Raw genomic sequence first — 21394 nt, 5'->3', positions numbered from 1 at the left:
TCACATGTTGTGGCTAATGAAAGTTTGGAGGAAGAATTGGTTGTTTAATTTTATTAATTGCGAAGTATGTAAGTAGTTAATTGTTGCCTAATTCTAAACAGAATTGGGAATAAGTGGCAAGTGATCCTCCCTACATGGAGATCAAGCCAATTAGTTATATTGATTAGTTAGGGTAGGGTATGATTTCTAAGTATATACTGAATTCCTTCATATGTGGAAGGATATTGTTAGATAGGACATATATGTATTTCCCTGTCTTTTATGAAACAGGGGGAACAAATAGAGAGGATTGACGATGGAATTGTAAGCCTATGGGAAGACTAGGGACAAAGGCCACTAATTTGAAGAATCATGCTAAAGAGGAAGGATTCTGGAGAGGAAGTGAGTTAGCGAGAGCAAGGATAGTGTGTGGATTGTATTTTGAAATAGAGATCCTTCATTTGTGTAACCAGGCCAAGGCAAGACTTTGTAATTATTTTATTGTGAATGAATGATGTTGTGTGTATGATTGATTATTGAGCCTGTGGAAACCCTTACATGCTTTTAGATTCTTTGTATTCGGTCAGAGTGATTATCCCTTTGTTTTCTTATGTTTAATGGCTAAATCATATGATTGATACAAGTCGAAGCTGTATTTTAAATATCCTTGTTTGATGACGGGTCAGTGAAGTCTATTACATATTTTTGGTCCCGCAGGTAGAAAACCCAAATTACACTAAGAATCAGTGCAAAACACAGTTGAATATGAAATCCGGACTTGAAAATTTATAAACAGGGACCTATACCCTTATTAGGTTCGAAAGACTGATCAGATTGGCACTTTGAATTGGAAGGAGCCTCACAAGTGAACTTGTGACTTACGATCGGCCGATTCAATCGTGGCCGTTAGATCGCGATATATCACAACCATTGGATCGTGATCAACCATGACCGTTGGATCACGGAAGCGGTCTCGCTACAGTAAATGGTATTTTGAATGCGTTAAAGGTTGCAAGCTGTTTTGAAGGGTCGGCACCTGATCCCATTCACCCTTCGACACGTAGCAAGGAGGACAAAGAGAAAATTGTTTATCGGGTGGTTAAACCTTGTGTTAATTGTTGGCCCAAAATAGATGAGAACCATCAAATCCACGACGTGTAGATCGATGGTGGAGAATTAGTGCGCCAATTGGATAGTCGGAGTAAATGTGGACCATTGGATCGGAGGATGTATTGAACGGTAGAGATTAGCTGATCGGGGATCGGTGATCGGAGAGCGTGGAGGTAGCTTGGAGTAGGTGGACTCGATGATTTAATAGATGCGGGTGAATAAGTTTTGAAGTTTGGCTATATGTTTGGAGTGGGGTTTTTCCTTTGCCCTTGTGTATTTCGATAAAAAGTGTTGTCCAGGCTTTTTAGGCTAAAGTGATAATGAAATACTTTTGATAGTGTAATGGCCTCGATAGCCTAAGTGGTTCCGTTTTTAAAGGAAATGTACCAAACTACTCTTCCGATATATATATGTGGGCATGGAGCTTTAAAGGCTTATAAGGGAGAAATAGTCTCGATAAGGTGTTTAGGGTGTGGCAGCCATATGGTTGCATTAGGATATAAAATTTCCTCAATTACGCTTTGTCTCCATCATTATATTATACTCAAAATGGATAAGGATAAACTCATATGATAATAAATTATCTCGACCATTACATTATCATCAAAATTGATAGTGATAAACAAATTTGATCATAAATTGTAATTCCTATTTCATTGTCGTTGTAAATAACAATTGCACCACATGTTGCAAAGTAAACAAGAAGCATAGGAAAGAGTAGTACCAAAGATAAAATTAAAAATTTTGTGCAATTTTATTTATTTATGAACATTTATGTGAGAAGAACTTTGAAATCTAAACTTTTCAAAATTGGGCTATATCATGGATTATAATTGTATGATGGGTTCATTGTTAAAATCACTCTCTCTAGAATTAAAAAAGCATTTTATTGAATGTTTCATCATTTTCAATATATATGATCTGTTTTAAATTTGAATGGTTAATGTCAATATACATTTTGTAGCAAGTTATTTTTCACTCCTTAAATGATTGAATAATAAAATTGGTATTTACTGTAATATCTACAATGCAACTATCTCAATTATAACACCTAGAACATTTGTATCACAAACATCAATTTACTTAAATAAAACCAAATAAGTAGATCAATTGATTCCTTAGTGGTTTGTGTAATTTAGGTATAACTCTTTTAGATAATACAACAAAGAATTGGCCAAGACCAAACCACTATAATGAAGAGATTTATATTTTTAAGAAGTTATCCAAACCAAACTACATGCCACCTTCTCAATTCTAAACTTGTCAATAAATTCATAAAAGAATTCAAAACCAGATAGGTTGGAGACTAAATTAACAAAATTTGAAGTGCTATTAATGGTAGAGAGTGTTGCAGATAATGTACAATATTTAATTTAGGAGAGAGTCGGTTCACTAGAGCCTTGGGTTAAAAATTAGTTCCTACTTCTTAAACAGTTGTTCTAACTTCCCTACTTGTGTAAAAACTATATATATTTTTTATTGTAAGATGAATTGTGTAGAGCTTCATCTAGAGGTAGTCTCCAGGTGAAGCTCATCACCGGGAGAGACCCAGTTTGATTAATAAAGTTAGTTATTCAATTTTAACATGGTATCAGAGCTCCAGGGCTCGTGACTCAAAACCACTATGCTTTGGTAGCATCTAGGTAGGAGAAGAGAGGCCCCTGGTGGATTGAGTGAAGATCTAAGTCACAGGACACGTCCTCCAGGGTCCCATGTCCAGTATTGTAGTATTTTATGTACTGGACACAAAAATGGCCCTAATACGTGTCGAATACGATTTTTATCGTGTCCTGTAAAATGGAATACGTATTCGCCGGTTTTTGTCGTGTCCTGAATTTGGAAAATGCGTATTTCGTTGGTAGAAAACCTTGCGTGCATAAGCTGCAATTTTTTTTTAAAGAAACAAATAATTTTTGAGTGGGGCAGCTTAATGATCAAGTCTAGGCCCTAGTATTGATATGCTATTCATGGTAATGTTAAATTCTTAAAGTAAAAGTGACATTCTCCTTAATCTTCATTTTCATCCTTTTACTTAAATTTTTGACATTACCATGAAATGACTCAGGATGTTTGAGAGTGGTTCCACAGCCAACTCTACCAGCACCAGCATCTACATCTAGAGGGAAAGGGAAAGTTGTGGCATTTTCTCGCAAAAGGGGCAGAGGAAATCAATAGGATTAGACTTTAGTTATTTTCTTATGTGCTTGTAAGTTGTACATGAACAATGCACATTGAATATTCAAGAATCAAGACCAAGCATATCACATTCTAATTTCTAAATAGTAAATTTTGATTCTATTTATTTTTTTAAAGTGAACTATGAACTTTGAGAAATAATTATATTTTAATTTGATTAGATAAGCCGCAACCTGCAATTTAATATGGATAAAAAACTATATTTCGGTATATATATATATATATTATTTAATATATATAAAACGTGTCCCCTGTGTCCTGTTTCAGGTTGCTGCATTTCGTATTGAATACTCATATTTACGTGTCCTTCGTGTCTCGTGTCCTCCTTGTCATGTGACTTAGGTGAAGATAGTCCGTGAGGAGATAACGTTTTTTTAAACTATGGAGTTAACTGGATCAATGCTTTTTTTCGATGAATAAGGGCACTCAACAATGTGGATTCCAGAGGTCAAGACATGTTATTGGATGATTTCCTTAGTGGTCAATTGATCAGCACACCCTAAAATAATGGATCTGGGTTCGAAAATTGCATTGCTGCTAAATGTAATTTGAAACGCCGAGGTGGAGGTTGCTGTGGAGTTTGCCATGACTGGAGGAGTTGTCTCGGTGATGCAGTTAGCATGCAGAGGGGCCTGTGTGTGTGAAGCAACGAAGTGGAGCTAGAGATCGAGCCAAGCACTGGGAGGAAGAGTAGAGGAGTGAGCTCCGAGCTGAGCACTGTGGTGCGTTTTCTGGGGTTCAAGCCGAGCGGTGGTAAGGCCAAAGTGGTAGCGTAAGCGTTGTCAAAATCGAGGCAACGGATCACCCATATCCACTCATGGAGTAGCGTGGAGTGTTGATTTGAGGAGGAACGACGTGGCTATAGATGCATCGTCCGATCTATTGTGTGTGAGCATCATCATTGTGTGGATCAGTCGTTGTTGGCCATTCGTTGCAATTCCTTTGTTTTTTAATAGTGCATGGACTCGATAACTAAAATGAGGAAGTTGTTTGGCATAGCGGAAGAGGTGGAAGTGTAGATCAGTAAATGCACTTGAGGGAACCACAATCGAGTGTTGTGAAATTGTATGAAGGATCCATAATTTCCTACAACTTAATGTGGACTGTATTGTGGTATCGACCGTTTGGAGGCTTGGTGCATGGTAATGTTGTGGCCAAGCAACTATAACATTTTTTTTTTAATGTTTTGGGATTGTAATATTCTTTTTTGCATATATTTAAAAAAGGGGGGAGTGTTTTTAAACTATGGAGTTTTTTTTAATTAAAAAAAGCAAAGGGGATATTTTTTTTAATTGAATTTAGAAGGTTTTTCCTTTAATTAAATTGAATTGGGGAATATTGGCTTGTGTAATGAAGTTTGGATTTTGAGAAGGTGCCTTGACATCGTTTGTCATAGATCTGGGTTAGATTTGGTTTTCTTTTGCTGGTGGTCATTTTTTTTACTATTAATATGAACAATCAGATAAAAGAGGCTTATCTAAACGAGAGCAACATGCTCCACGACTCCAATTAATCAAATTGGAAATTTAAGTTGCAGACATTGTTGGAGAGTCAAAACACATGGGCGATTGCAATAGGTGATGAGTGAAGCCAACCCTAGCTATAGGTGGAACAACCACAACAATCTAGGAGTCGGAAAAAATGTAGAACAAAGAAAAAGTGGTGCTTAAATTATCAGTGAAAGATTGCATTATTCTTCATATCCATGAATGTAAATCTGCAACAGACATTTGGACGACGCTCAAGGACCTATATGAAATCAAGAACACAAATCACCTGTTGTTTCTAAAGGGCAAGATTATCTACATTAAAATGGAGGAGAATAAATCATTAGCAATGTTCATTTCTCGTATCAAGGAGTTTAAGAATAAGTTGGGCAACATTAACGAAATAGTGTCAGACACTCATCTTGTCATGATTACGATGAATGGTATGACTCACAACTATCAGATGTTCATCACCACGTTAAATGCGAGAGAAAAATCCCCCAAGTCTGAAGAATTGACATGGATCCTAATGTAGGAGGAGGAAAGGTGAATGACCCTGAAATCCCAGAGCTCAAATCTTGCCCTAATGGCAAAGAAGAAGCCCTTCAGATGAAAGGATAATGCAACACACAAAATCAAAGGAACCCCACAAACAAAGCCACCTCCATCTCAAGGCATGTCTTTAGACAGAAGTGATTCAGGACCAAAATGTTTTTATTGCCTTAGAGTTGGTGATATAGCTAAACATTACCAGAAGAAGTAGTTTGATGAAGGTCAACATAGACACAGGAAGCATGTAGGTCATTTTGCTGATGAAGAACATAATCAGAATATCAGACTGTTCGTATCTGATTCTGCATTTTCTGATGATGAAGACGAAGAAGAAATTTGGTTTGTGGACTCAAGAGCTTCCACCCACATGATAAGAAACATGCATTGCTTTGAAAATTTCAAAGAGACCAACAGTGGAGCAAACATCTATCCTGGCGATGATGGAGAGTAACAATGGTAATGTTCTTGTCACTTTGCCTGATGGAAATATTAGACATATTCAAAATGTAATGTATAAATGTGGAATAAAAAAGAATCTGATCTTTTTCTTGATGATAACAGATCATAATCTTAAGGTAGAGCTTTTTAAATCTTATTGTGTTATTAAAAAAAAATTGGATTGTATGAAGCCAATTGCATTAGGTGTTCATGTGGGAGGTCTATACAAGGTGATTCTGAGAAGTGCACCACACCAAGAATTGACATCATCAGCTATGACTACAGAAGATTTATGGCATGAAAGATTCGTCCCTATTAATTTCAATGACCTGCAGCTACTTTGGAAACAGGGTACGGTTAATGTTCCCCCTATTTTAAAGAATGTCCATGTTGATTGCGAAGTATGTGCTCTTGGAAAGATCCACAAAGATGAGTTCCATATAAATGTAGATAGAAAGAAGAGAGATATACTAGAGCTAGTACACACTGATTTAGGTGCCTATTATTTCTTACTATTTGTTGATGATTGTATGAGGTTTAGTTAGTTATATTTCCTTAGAAAAAAGAGTCATACATTTGAATACTTTAAATAATTCAAAAGCATGATTGAGAAGTAGACATGAAAACTCATCAAGATTCTCTACTGAGATCAAGGGGGATAATACAAGAAGGCTGGTTTCATCAAATACTATAAAGACCATGGGATGCTACAATCTTTCATAGTACCCCACACTCCTCAACAAAACGGGGTTGTAGAGAGGAAAAACATAACCCTTGTGGAGTGTGCTCGCAACATGCTGAAAGGTAAGAATCTGTCTAATGGATTTTGGACTGAAGCAATAAATATTGCAGTATAGTTGAAGAATAGGAGTCCAATAAAAAGTCTTGATTTGAAAACTCCTTTCTAAGATTTACTAGGTTTTATGCCTACAGTATGTCATTTAAGAGTTTTTGGCTCCAAAGTGTTTTCTCATGTTCCAAACGAGGATATGAAGAAACTGGATTCAAAGGCTGTTAAATGCATTTTTGTTGGGTATTGTACAGAGTTTGATGCTTATAAATTGGTTAATCCCTCTACTTATAAAGTCTTTGCAAGTAGAGATGTAGTATTTCATGATCATGTTCATGATGGAAACCATGAGAGTTCCAATGAAGAGTGGCACATGCCTTTGCTGATGGAAGAAGGGAGTTATGAAACATGAGACAACCATGAGAAACAACAGCAACAAAAAAAGGAAGTGGATGGTACAGATGCATTTGCCAAGCGAGGCCCACCAAGGGATGATCAAAATAGGTTTGAAGCCACTCCACCACTCAGGAGATTATGTAGGCAAACTTAGTTTCCAATAAGATATAGGGAGCATTATTTTATAACTAGTATTTTAAATGTTGTTGAACCCTCTAGTTATGAATAAGCTAGTCAATATAATGAATGGAGGGTAGCCATGGAAGAGGAATATGAATCGATACTTAAAAAAAAACCTGGGATCTAGTTGAATTACCTAGCGGAAAACAACCCATAGGTTGCAAATGGCTATAAAAGCCTAAATTTAAAGCAGATGGGAGTATAGGAAAATATAAAGCTAGGATGGTTGCAAAGGGGTACTCACAGAAAGAAGGTATTGATTATGAGGAAACCTTCATGCCTGTAGCTAAATTAAACATAATCAGAACACTATTTGCTTTAGCTACCAAACATGATTGGATGATACACCAACTAGATGTGAAATCTGAATTTTTAAATGGGGAATTAAAAGAAGAAGTGTATCTAGTGCAACCTAAGGGGTTTGTTAAACAGGGGGAAGAACATTTAGTTTGTAGATTGAAGAAAGCATTGTATGGACTAAAACATGCACCTAGGTCATGGTATGATCAAATTGATTCATTTTTCCTACAACATAGTTATAAAAGAAGAAGGAATGACCCTAATTTGTATACCATGTTTGCCAAAAAAGGGGAGAATTGTTTTCATTTCCTTATATGTAGATGATCTTATCATTACAAGAAATGCAGATGAACTCATTAAAGAAATCAAAGAGCAGATGTCACAGTCTTTGAGATGAAATACCCTGGAGAGCTACACTATTGTTTGGGTCTGGAAGCCTCGTGGGATTCTAGCAAGACTTTTCTGTCACAAGGTAAGTATGTGAGGATTTTACTAAAAAAGTTCAAAATCGATGAGTGCAAAACTGCAGTAGTGCCTTTATAGCAGAATGCCAAACTTTAGAATGATGATGGTTCTAAGGAGGCAAATGAAACATTGTATAGACCATTGGTTAGGAGTCTAATATACTTGACTACAAAATGGGACAAATTTGTCTAGTGCAGTTAGTGTATTGATCCAATTCATGTCAAAGCCTCGTGAGAGTCATTGGGTTGCAGCAAAAGATGTCTTAATCTATTTGCAAGGAAACATAGACTTTGGTATTATTTATACTAATTCGTTTGATGTTAGATTGACAAGTTTTTCAGAATCGGATTGGGCCAGAAATCTAGATGACCGATGATACATAACAAGTTATGCATTAAACATTGGGTCTCGGGTCATTGCATGAAGTAACAAAAGGAAGAACATAATATCCTTGTCTTCAACAGAAGGTGTGTATCAAGCAATGTGTGCAGAAACTTGTGAAGCAGTTTGGTTGAGGAGACTTCTCCATGATGCTGGAGAAGAACAAAAGGTTTCAACAGTTATGAAATGTGACAACCAAAGCTCTATCAAACTTGAAAATAATCAAGTATTCCTTAAAAACACAAAGCACATTCATACACAGTTTCATTTTGTCAGGGATAAAGTTCAGTGAAAGGAAATACATATTGAATATTGTAGTACATGTGACAATGTTGTTGATATTTTCACTAATCCTCTCAGTCAAATAAAGTTTGAGTTGTTTAGGGAAATGTTAGGAATACTTGTGAAACCCTTTCTCTATTAAGGGTAAGTGTTGTGGACAATGGATAATATGTAATTTAGGAGAGAGTTGGTTCACTTGAGCCTTAGATTAGGAATTAGTTCCTACTTCTTACATAGTTGTTCTAACTTCCCTACTTGTGTGAAGACTACATGTATTTTTTATTGTAAGATTAATTGTGTAGAGCATTTTCCAGAGGCAGTCTCTAGGTGGAGCTCCTCACGTGTGAGCTTCCCAGTTTGATTAATAAAGTTGGTTCTTCAATTTTAACATCCATCTGAGGAATCCATTCTCTAACTATGCACTAATTAGCACCATTATTAACACTCCTAATCCACAATGGTAAACCCATTTCCTCGTCACATTGTGGTTCAAATGTTATTCCAAGTCTTATTTAGGCACTTAATCCACCCTTGTAGCAGCAATAGATTCTCACAAACTTACATTGTACCAATGGCATGGAATGTACGTTAGAAACTTAAGTAAGGCCCTCATTTTCTGACACTAGTTAGAAGGTAGTTGAGAACAATTTTGGTAAGGTGCCTATATCAAACACCTTTATAAGGGGATAAAACAAGGGAATCACATCTCTTAAATAAATTTGGTTAACTGAGGACTTCTTAACTCTTTTTACGTTTGACTTCAATTGCATAGCCTTTTACTCTATACAAATTTCCTCGGGTTATACACTTATTTTAAAAGGTTGTCCATTTTTCTCAGTTTGAAGCAACTGCTCAAACTACAAAAAACTAGGAAACACAGGCAAATGAAATTTTCCAACAGTGACTTGTCCATTGTTTAGAAATACGTAGCTTCTTTCCCTAGTAATAGCACTCTTTAATGGTTCATCTACGATTCATTGTTTTCTATTAAGGTTGTTTTACTCAAGATATGCTTATAATATTACACCTAAATTTCAGATCGACATTGACAAAGGAATGCTTAATTTTTCGTTATCAATGCAAGAAGTACATGATTTCTGATATTGATCTCATAGGGTGCACAACTCAATAATATGCATAAAGAATCTTCATTAAATATTGTGATATCTAGTTTGACAACTCGTCAACTGATCTCCTCCACTTCAAATAACTCGAAAAATATGGCAAGTGGAAGATCCTTAATAAATTTAGGCCCTAAATCATGAATTCCATCTACACCCACAACAAGGTCTACAAGGCCCAAAACATTAAAGTATTTTTACCCCTCTACAAGGCCTGCAGGTCCAACCTCATCTAGGCCTTCAACACCTAAACAAAGCTCTATAGTGCTTACATCAAGGTGTACATTTCCATCATCAAAATCATTGTCCAAGCCATCCACACCTGCAAGATGACCATCTACTCCAAGCCTGAGTGAGAGCGGTTATTGCCTTGTCCACTCTTATTCTACCAACAAAATATCTTGTATGCTCTCTACAAACCCACTAGTCTTCTGAGGAAACTCCCCTCACCAAAACCCTAACCATCTCAGCCTCCATTATTTCTTGGATTTTATCATAACGTACCTCCAAATTTAAGAATGATAATGCTTGAGAGACCACCTTCTACCACGCGGGGTAGACCAAGAGCTCCCATCTCTATAATACCTACTACTAAAATAACCTGTGCAAGTAGTAGGCCACGAAGATAGTCATGTTCTCCTAGTGTCACAATAGGAAGAATCTCAAATGATAGCCATCATAATGAATAATGTATGTTGAGAACCAACAAACCACATACTGATAGCATAACATGAAAATACCTGTTTTACTTGGCGGAAAAATGGTGTTCAAGGAAATGAGTGCAAGGTTTGTCACATGAAGGCATGAAGATCATGGGGTATTTAGATGTAATACCTCCACCTTATAGAACAAGTGTCTGGTAAGTCCACACTATCTCCTCATATTTCTTGTTTTGGTAGAACAATTTCAAAGAGCTCATTAGACATGGCTGTCGTACATATGGTATGTTCCATATATTTTATTGAATCAAGCTTTTGTTTTATAGCATGAAACAAAATGATATTTATTTTAGGGGAACCAAAATGGCTAACTTAACTTTTTTTTCATCTAACTTGCTAATTTGTAGCTTCTAAATATTTTTGACTCTCCAATTGATACAAGTAGCAATACCACTTCATAGCATAGTGCATTGATCGCCCCTTATCCTAATGGAAATGCAATGGATGATTATGATTATAAAATAGACCAAGAAAACATAGTGGCTAGTGTGAGTGAACGAAATTCAATTATATTTAAAGGAGATGGGTAGAGTACAAACTAGTTGCATATTATTAAGAGCTAATAATATTTGGTATATAGATGAGGACATTTATTTTTTTGTTGAGAACAACATGTTGAACAATCCACACTTTTTTTTTTTTTTTTTTTAAGTTATTATCCTAACATTAATCTATGTAAACATATTAATGAATCCTCTCTTCATTTTTGTTTCGCATTTAAATTTGCAGCTCTTAAATTGTTCTCTTTCATTCAGAAACATGTTGGTGCTTTGCAAGTGATCCGGATTTAAACAGGAACGCAATAGATTACAGAGATAACCATAAATACAGAGATGCAATAACCATAAACACATAGATGCAGCGGAAATAATGCCTTATTTCATTAATGGAAAATACTGAATACAACCAGAAATGGAAAGAAACCAGCTAGGGCGATGGTAGCTATCTCTGAGAAGAGATGTGCGGCTACATGCCTCTGAACTGTTCCGAACTGTGTTACAATGAGGCTCGAAGGCCTATTTATTGTTGAGAAACAATGGAAAACCCTTCACATCCCGAAACCTAACCCTAGAAGATGAAACGCCAAATTGTGGGCCCCGTTTGGGTAAATTGGTACATCAATTTCCCGGGGTCGTAACTTTGGCATACGATCTCCGTTTGACGCGTACAATAGCTCGTTAGAAAGATCTATCCGAGCACTACCACTTTGGGAAGGGCAACATACCACTTTGGGAAGGGTAACATTGGTCTATAGACCCATGTTGCCCCCAGATTCCCAAAAAAACGTCGTTTAGGGCCTCAAAACGGCTCCGGAAGTTTAGGACCCGAAAAACTGCTAAAAATAGTAAGTTGTGCTACAATTAAGGAAACTGAAAAGACTGAAAGAGACAGTTGTGGGGGTCCAAATGGGTTGGTGGGTGGCCACCAACATCCACCTGGATCATTCCTCCCCCCTTAGGAAGCAATGGTCCCCATTGCGTTGAGTTCCTCCATCTGCTGAACTTGTCCTGCAATCTCTGATGTGTCCAGTGATGGTGGGAAGCATGGTTGACGATGGTCCACATTGAACATTTGGTGCCAGTGAAGGAATGGAGGAATGATGTGCTCCAAAGCATTGTTCCCCATAGCCTTGGTACTGCTGTAAAGACCATGTCCGAGTGATCTGAGCTTCTGATGGGTTCTGGTAAGGTGTTCTTTCTGTCGATGCAACCAGACTTTGTTGCCCACCTGAAACTTGTGTGGTACCCATGTGGGTGAGGAGAAGTTGTTCCTGTGTTCTGTCATGACCGTATCCCTTTGTTGCTGCTGCTGCGTGGAGGAACCCTTTGCAGGGGTCATGGATGTAGCAACGATCTTCCCCTTACTTTGGGAGTGAACCAGACAAATGAATTTCCTGGTCTGTGATATGAGCTTGCTGCCTTTCTTAGCAGTGATCAAAGATGTGGCAGTAGGTGGAGCTACCTCTGGTATCCTGTATAATGAATCACCCAAAGAAATAATGACAGCGCGAGGCCTTGACTCATACACAGCATGTCGCCTCCATAAGTATGGCTGGCCTAATAGTACATCACAAACATCCAGAGGTGTAACATCACACAATACCTCGTCTGTGAAGGGCTTGATGCTGTAGGGAAGGCGGCACTGCTGGCGAACTTTCAGATCTCGCCCTTCATGAAGCCACCCGATACTGTACGGCTGCGGGTGCGGTGTAGTCGGTAGGCCCAACCGCTTCACGACCTCTGCTGAAATGAGGTTCTTTTGGCTGCCACTGTCGACAATGAATTGTAGCGGCGAACCCTTCACCCACATCTGTGAGTGGAAAAGACGCTCCCCCTCTTCTGGATCTGTGGGCTCATCTTTCTGGATCTTGGCAGTGGCAACAGTGGCGCTGGGATCCGCATCAATGATCTGCTTCCCTTTGCCATTCCCCTTGTCGGGTTCTGGCTCAGGATCAGAACATGCATCTGATTCGGAAGCCTTCAACTCGGCCACCAGCGACTGCTTGGTCCGACACTCACTTGTGTTATGAGTGGGACTTTTGTGGAACTCACACCACTTTCCTGTGTCCTTCTTCGGCTTTGTGGTGTTGTTCTTTTCTTGTGGCTTCGACGGGTTATCTTGGGTCACCCCGCCTTGGCTTTGTCCTTTGGGCTTCGGGTTTGCAGATCCAAAGTCTCGCTTCTTCTGATTGAACTTTTGCTCGATTTTGACAGCATATCGGTATGCTGTGCCGAGTGAGGAGATGTTCAAGAACACCATCTCTTCCTGGATGTATTTGTGCAGGCAGCCACGGTATTTGAGTACCAAATGTAGCTCAGAATCTTTGATACCCAACTGTGTGCGAAGGGTATGAAAAATGTTTGTGAACTCCGGCACATCTTGGTCTCGCCCCTGCCGCAGTGTGGTCCATTTGATGTATTTGTCCTCATAGGTTCCGACAGGGTAATACTGCTCCTTGATGGCATCTCGGAAGTCATTCCAAGTGGGTGCGGCTGAAAATAGTGAGCCTGTACTTTCATCCTTCTGCTCGCAGTAGGTTTCCCACCAGTCCTTGACGTGGGGGGCTGCTTTGAGAAGAGCGAAAACAATCTTTTCCCGACTTGAAAATTCGTGAACAGAAAAATACCCATCTAGCAGATTTAACCATTTATCTACGGCATCTGCGTCTATTTGACCCTCAAAGATGGGGATTTCAAAATTAACTTGTACCTTGAATGGTGTGGCGTTTCTAGAGTCACTGCTGGAAGCCGATGCGTCGCCTCTGGGTAGCCGCTGAAGGATCTGCGCAAAGCTATCCATCATCGCGTTCCTTTGCCGCTCGAGCGCTTCTTCGAGCAAGATTTTGATAGGATCTCCTGCCCCCTCGTCTTTCTTCTCATCCGCCATGGGAGGCCGTCGGGATTTTCGAGGCTGGTCTTGCAAAGGTTCGACCAGTTCAAGCCCTAACTCCTTATATCCTGACCTCGTTGGGGACATGCAAAGAAAAACAGAGAAAAAGCAGACCCCTCTGATACCACTGATCCGGATTTAAACAGGAACGCAATAGATTACAGAGATAACCATAAATACAGAGATGCAATAACCATAAACACATAGATGCAGCGGAAATAATGCCTTATTTCATTAATGGAAAATACTGAATACAACCAGAAATGGAAAGAAACCAGCTAGGGCGATGGTAGCTATCTCTGAGAAGAGATGTGCGGCTACATGCCTCTGAACTGTTCCGAACTGTGTTACAATGAGGCTCGAAGGCCTATTTATTGTTGAGAAACAATGGAAAACCCTTCACATCCCGAAACCTAACCCTAGAAGATGAAACGCCAAATTGTGGGCCCCGTTTGGGTAAATTGGTACATCAATTTCCCGGGGTCGTAACTTTGGCATACGATCTCCGTTTGACGCGTACAATAGCTCGTTAGAAAGATCTATCCGAGCACTACCACTTTGGGAAGGGCAACATCGGTCTATAGACCCATGTTGCCCCCAGATTCCCAAAAAAACGTCGTTTAGGGCCTCAAAACGGCTCCGGAAGTTTAGGACCCGAAAAACTGCTAAAAATAGTAAGTTGTGCTACAATTAAGGAAACTGAAAAGACTGAAAGAGACAGTTGTGGGGGTCCAAATGGGTTGGTGGGTGGCCACCAACATCCACCTGGATCAGCAAGTTTGATATTGTGAATGCGTGACTATCCCGAATAATGGCTTCATGGCCATGCAAATTCTTGTTTCTCATTTACTTCTCCTTGCATGTGAGGGGTTGATTTGTTATTAGAGTTTTGGTAACGCCCTTCACCTAAGAAGTTAAAATTTTCCCTTCATTACAAATAATGGAAACCCAAAGAAAGAGAAGTCTCAAATTTAGTCTTTGATTTTAATTTTGTAAATTAAAAAAATACAATTACATAATTCTTTTTAAATTTTGACACTCTCTCTAACACTTCCATAGCTTTTGGTTTCCAGTATTTCTAATGAAGGGAAAAATTTTACTTGTTACATCAATGGCATTACCAAACTTCTAATGAGAAATCAACCCCTCAGATGCAAGGAGAAGTAAATTGTTAGGTAAACTTGACACAGCATAGAGTCAAAGTTGACCAGGTTAAACAGTGATGGTTTTGAGGCACATGGTATTGTGCACCCATAGTATTCTTCCCGTGGTATTATATGTAATGGAGTTTATAAAAGGTTGGAAGGACTTCATTGTAATGCAAGACCTGGAGGTGAGCGGTGAAGGCTCACTTGGTCGGATTGGCCAAGGTTTTGGCCAATGCTAATGAGATCTTATTAGATTCGGTTTTTCCCTAGATTTGGGGTTTTCCCGGATAAACATTTGTGTTTATGTGTTTATGGTTGTTGCTAGTTATTTTTTATATTTATTCCTCTCGGTAATTATTTAGGTTATGCAGTAAATTTCTTAACATCTGGTATTAGAGCCAGATATTGGCTTCAAAGGGATTCTTTGATGCCAAGGGGTTTATAGTGCCTGATGAGATCAATGCAGCCATTTTACAGATCTGGGTCTAGAAAATAATGGTGGAACAATCGTACGTGGAAGAACCTCGAGGAGAATGTGCAGAAGATAGTTCCTAACTGCCAGGGATCGTAGTGCATTTGAGATATTTATCGGTTTGGAACATGCTGATGAATTGTTCGGGATTCATGCGGATATTTAAAGAGGGTCAGCAGAAGAGAATTGTTCATGCGGCTTTGAAAATTGTTCGTTTTCTGCTACGTGAGGCCACTGGTGCTAGAATCTACGAGGTTCTCGTTGGGCTCGCAGTTGGAGCAGTTTGATAGAAGTTTTTGAGCAAATCAAATTGAGAGAGGATGGATCAGAATCGCAGCAGTAATAAACAAAAAAGGCATTAGTGAAGTCAAAATTATTGCATGTAAATGGGCATACTACTGTAAGACCTGGTAAGGCATGTGTACCCCTCGGTGATCACTGGTAAAGTCTAGGTTAGACCTAGGTGATAGGGGGGCTGTCGGGTTAACAATACCCCGGGTAAAAACTCTGAGGGGGATAAGAGCTAGAGTGAGCGGCATTGTCTCACTTAGCAGGTTTTGGCTGGAGTTAGTCAAGGAACCCCAAGTCAAGTTTAAGGGGGGGAATTGTTAGGTAAACTTGGCTCAGGATAGAGTCAAAGTTGACTTGGTTAAAGAGTGATGGTATTGGGGCACATGGTATTGTGCACCCATAGTATTATACCCATGGTATTATATGAAATGGAGTTTATAAAAGGCTGGAAGGACCTCATTGTAATACAAGACCTGGAGGTGAGCGGTGAAGGCTCACTTGGTTGGATTGGCCAAGGTTTTGGCCAATTATAATGAGATCTTATTAGGTTTGGTTTTTCCCCAGATTTGGGGTTTTCCCAGATAAACATTTGTGTTTATGTGTTTATGGTTGTTGCTAGTTATTTTTTATATTTATTCCTCTTAGTAATTATTTATGTTATGCAGTAAATTTCTTAACATCTGGTATTAGAGCCAGATATTGGCTTCAAAGGGATTCTTTGATGCTAGGGGTTTATAGTGCCTGATGAGATCAATGCAGCCTTTTTACAGATCTGGGTCTAGAAAATAGTGGTGGAACAATTGTACGTGGAAGAACCTCGAGGAGAATGTGCGGAAGGTAGTGTCGTAACTGCCAAGGATCGCAGTGCATTTGAGATATTTACCGGTTTGGAACATGCTGACCAAATGTTCAGGACTCATGCGGCTATTTAAAGAGGGTCAACAGAAGAAAATTTTTCATGCGGCTTCGAAAATTGTTCGTTTTCTGCTACGTGAGGCCACTGGTGCTGGAATCTACGAGGTTCTCGTGGGGCTCGCAGTTGGAGGGGTTTGATAGAAGTTTTTGAGCAAAGCAAACTGAGAGAGGATGGATCAGAATTGCAGCAGTAATAAACAAAAAAAAATTAATGAAGTCAAAATTATTGTATGTAAATGGGCATACTACTATAAGACCTGGTAAGGCATGTGTACCCCTCGGTGATCACTGGTAAAGTCTGGGTTAGACCGAGGTGATAGGGGGACTGTCAGGTTAACAATACCCCGGGTAAAAACTCTTAGGGGGGTAAGAGCTAGAGTGAGCGGGATTGTCTCACTTTGCAGGTTTGCCTGGAGTTAGTCAAGGTACCCCAAGTCAATTTTAACGGGGGGAATTGTTAGGTAAAATTGACTGAGGATAGAGTCAAATTTGACCAGGTTAAACAGTGATGTTTTTGGGGCACATGGTATTGTGCACCCATAGTATTCTACCCGTGGTATTATATGTAATGGAGTTTATAAAAGGCTAGAAGGACTTCATTGTAATGCAAGACCTGGAGGTGAGTGGTGAAGGGTCACTTGGTCAGATTGGCCAAGGTTTTGGCCAACGCTAATGAGATCTTATTAGGTTGGGTTTTTCCACGGATTTGTGGTTTTCCCAGATAAACATTTGTGTTTATGTGTTTATGGTTGTTGCTGGTTATTTTTTATATTTATTCCTCTTAGTAATTATTTATGTTATGCGGTAAATTTCTTAACAGCTGGTATTAGAGCCAGATATTGGCTTCAAAGTGATTCTTTGATGCCAGGGGTTTATAGTGCCTGATGAGATCAATGCAGCCTCTTTACAGATCTGGATCTGGAATATAATGGTGGAACAATCGTCTGTGGAAGAACCTTAAGGAGAATGTGCGGAAGATAGTTCCATAACTGCCAAGGATCGCAGTGCATTTGAGATATTTACTGGTTTGGAACATGCTAACGTATTGTTTGGGAGTCATGCGGCTATTTAAAGAGGGTCAGCAGAAGAAAATTCTTCATGCAGCTTCAAAAATTGTTCATTTTCTGCTACGTGAGGGCACCGGTGCTGGAATCTACGAGGTTCTCGTCGAGCTCGCAGTTGAAGAGGTTTGATAGAAGTTTTTGAGAAAATCAAATTGAGAGAGTATGGATCAGAATTGCAGCAGTAATAAACAAAAAAAAATAATATAGTCAAAATTATTGCATGTAAATGGGCATACTACTATAAGACCTGGTAAGGCATGTGTACCACTCGGTGATCACTGGTAAAGTCTAGGTTAGACCTAGGTGATAAGAGGGTTGTCGAGTTAACAATACCCCGGGTAAAAACTCTGAGGGGGCTAAGAGCTAGAGTGAGCGTGATTGTCTCACTTAGCAGGTTTGGCTGGAGTTAGTCAAGGAATCCCAAGTCAAGTTTAAGGGGGGGAATTGTTAGGTAAACTTGACTTAGGATAGAGTCAAAGTTGACCAGGTTAAATAGTGATGATTTTAGGGCACATGGTATTGTGTACCCATAGTATTCTGCCCATGGTATTATATGTAATGGAGTTTATAAAAGGCTGGAAGGACTTCATTGTAATGCAAGACCTGGAGGTGAGCGGTGAAGGCTCACTTGGTCAGATTGGCCAAGGTCTTGGCCAATGCTAACGAGATCTTATTAGGTTGGGATTTTCCCCAGATTTGGGGTTTTCCTGGATAAACATTTGTGTTTATGTGTTTATGGTTGTTGCTGGTTATTTTTTATATTTATTCCCCTCAGTAATTATTTATGTTATGCAGTAAATTTCTTAACATGAATGAAAATCAAGAATTTGTATGGCCATGAAGCCATTATTTGGGCATCTCACTCATTTATGATATCAAACTTGCCAGCAAAAAATATATGTAATAAAACAAAAGACACATGAATGTGAGCATGTGTATATATATGAGCAGATGGATACATGGATAAGTAATAATTTTTTATGTCATATAGACTACAGTAGAATATCAAAATGTGTGTGCTCAAAAGTAATGGTATTTAATAGTAAAAATTATCTCTTGACTCTTTACTGCTTACTAGTACCAAGAAAGTTTAGACATATGTTATCCTTGAATAAATATCACTATAAAGGGCAGATACTACAATGGTGAAAAATATAGGTTGACTTGACTAGTATAACTTTGCAGACTAACTGTTGCAGCTACAATACTTGATTTGCTTCCTTTAACTAGGTTACAACAAAAATTTCTATGAGAAAAATCGCCAAGTCAATGGTAAGTCAAAAATGTTGCATCCAACTTCCCCTCTGGCACTCAATAAACTGGATACGAGGCTATTGCAAACTTGTCAAACATGATGAAAAATATAAAATTAAGAAATTCCATGATAAAGTTACGGAAATAATTCTTGTTGAATTTTAGCCACAAACTACATGCAATCCTATATATTACTATTCCATAGAGGATCTACACTACTCCCAGTGAACTCCTTGTTCCCGAAATAGATAATCAATAGTAATGTGACTGGTAGAACTAGAGTCAGAATCCACAATAGAATAAATGTTTCTACATGATATACAAAATGTTCAAACATTGGTTTGCATTGATGTCGCTGCTCACTCTCAAAAAATTCAAATGGTAAGTAGACATTTCCCGAGGTTGCATGAAAAATGCAAACATGTTTTTCACAATGTGTGCACAAATCTAAACTTGGGCCCAAAAACTCTAATATAGTTGAATCATCTCTAGTGCAATATCTAAGCTTTTGGCTATGAAAAAACATGAGAAAATTGTCACCAATTTCAACTTTCAAGAGACTTTCTTCTTTTAGGAATGGGTTAGTTTGTAAAGTTTTCATTGAATATAAAACTAGGCCCAAAAACTCTAATAGAGTTGAATAATATATTGTGGTAGGCTTAATGTTGCATGCAATTGCCCCTCTGACACTCAATAGATTGGTTACTAGGCTACTACAAACCTGTCAAACATGATGAAAAATAGAAACTAAAGAAATTGCATGATAAAGTTAGATGTCAAAATATTTTTTGCTAAATTTTAGCTGTAAACTGCATGAAATCCTACTAATTATTCCATAAAGGACGTATACTACTCCTGGTCAACTCCTTGATCCTGAAATACATAATCAAAGGTAATGACTGGCAGAATTGGAATCAAAATCCACATGGAATAAGTGTTTCGACATGATATACACAGTTGTAAAACATCAGTCTTTGGTTATGTGGTTGTTCACACTAAAAAATTTCAAACAATAAGTAGACATTAGCTAAGGTTGCCTCACAACTAAAAACATGTTTTTCAAAATGTTTGCACAAATATGAAGTTGGGCCCAAATACTCTCATACAATTGAATCATATTCTATGTTAGGATTCGAAAAAATATTTGAAAGGATAGTAAGGTTTCCATACATAGTGTTCCTAAATATTTGTGCACTATTCTGAACACCCACAAAATTTGTTGATGAGGCTCTTGAGAAGCCATATAATTGTGTCCCTGATGAAAAGCATACAAATTAGGCATGAAAAAAATATCTGTCAATTCCCATCCTTGATGAATGTTTTTCATTTTCCTGAGATGGCAAAAAAGAAATTGCAACAATCTCTCCTACTAGCTGAAATTTAGGCAACTCCACATGTTGCTTGTTGGAAATAGAATCAAAATAAAATGGAATGTTGAATACCCCTATAATGAGAATATGGAATAGGGTTAGAGTGGAATAAATATTTCAAAGTTATATATATGGTAGGAAGCGAGGTTTCACAAGAGTAGTTCCCTCAGAGTATAAGCGTTGTAAGAGAAGTTAGAACAGCATTTTGCTAGTGCTTTATTTTATATTTTTTATTAACTCTGTTATTTTCTTGATGTTTAAGTCATATGTTAGTTATATACTAGATAACTATGAAGGTTCTAGTGTGATATAAAATCTTTTTGGATTTTTTAGTTTTTTTTGGACCCTATATTAGGTGGGCAGACCTACCTATGGTTTTGTGCATGGATTTCACACATGGTTTTGGGCATAATGGTTTTTTGTCCATGGTATTTTGTAGATATGGTCAAGCGAACTACAATCATATTCTAATCCATGGTTAATGGATTGGGGTTTATTGATGCTTCGTCATGCATACAAAAATCTCTTTGGGTCAGAGATCCACAAAAATATAGAAATGAAAGAAGAAGATAGAGTTATAAGGTTATTTTAGGAAGATGGAGCCCCCTAACTTTGATGGGGAGAATTAGGATGATTGAGAGGCTTAGCTACTAAATATGATCAAGTACTTTCAGGTGTATGAATATTAGAGTAATCTGTGAAGGTTTTAACCCTGTACGAAGATACTTGCCTTTCCAATTAAGTGTTATCGAGGAACTGATGGTAAATTTATTAACCCCGAATGTCATACTTAGCTAAGGTTAAATTTTGAAGTATTTGGCTATTATGATGGTTTCCTGTGTTCCTCTTGTAGTGACTATAATTGTACCTTGTCCACTAATAACCATAGTATTATGGTGCAACTATATGTTAACTATGTTATCTATGCATCTATGGTAGCGTGGTTACCAATTTTCGAAGTGTACACCTCGTGTTAAACATGGTGGTACTACCTCCAAACTCCCCCACTCTCCTACTTACACCTCATCTCTGTTCACATGCCTACCACACCCTTCACGTGCCTACTCATTACTCGAGGTACGGGTAATGAAGGG

Source organism: Pinus tabuliformis, chromosome 7 (genome assembly GCF_031772625.1).
Source record: "Pinus tabuliformis cultivar Carrire ecotype Pingquan chromosome 7, CPIR1, whole genome shotgun sequence".
NCBI classification, from domain to species: Eukaryota; Viridiplantae; Streptophyta; class Pinopsida; order Pinales; family Pinaceae; genus Pinus; species Pinus tabuliformis.
Note: the sequence above shows the minus strand (reverse complement) of the source record.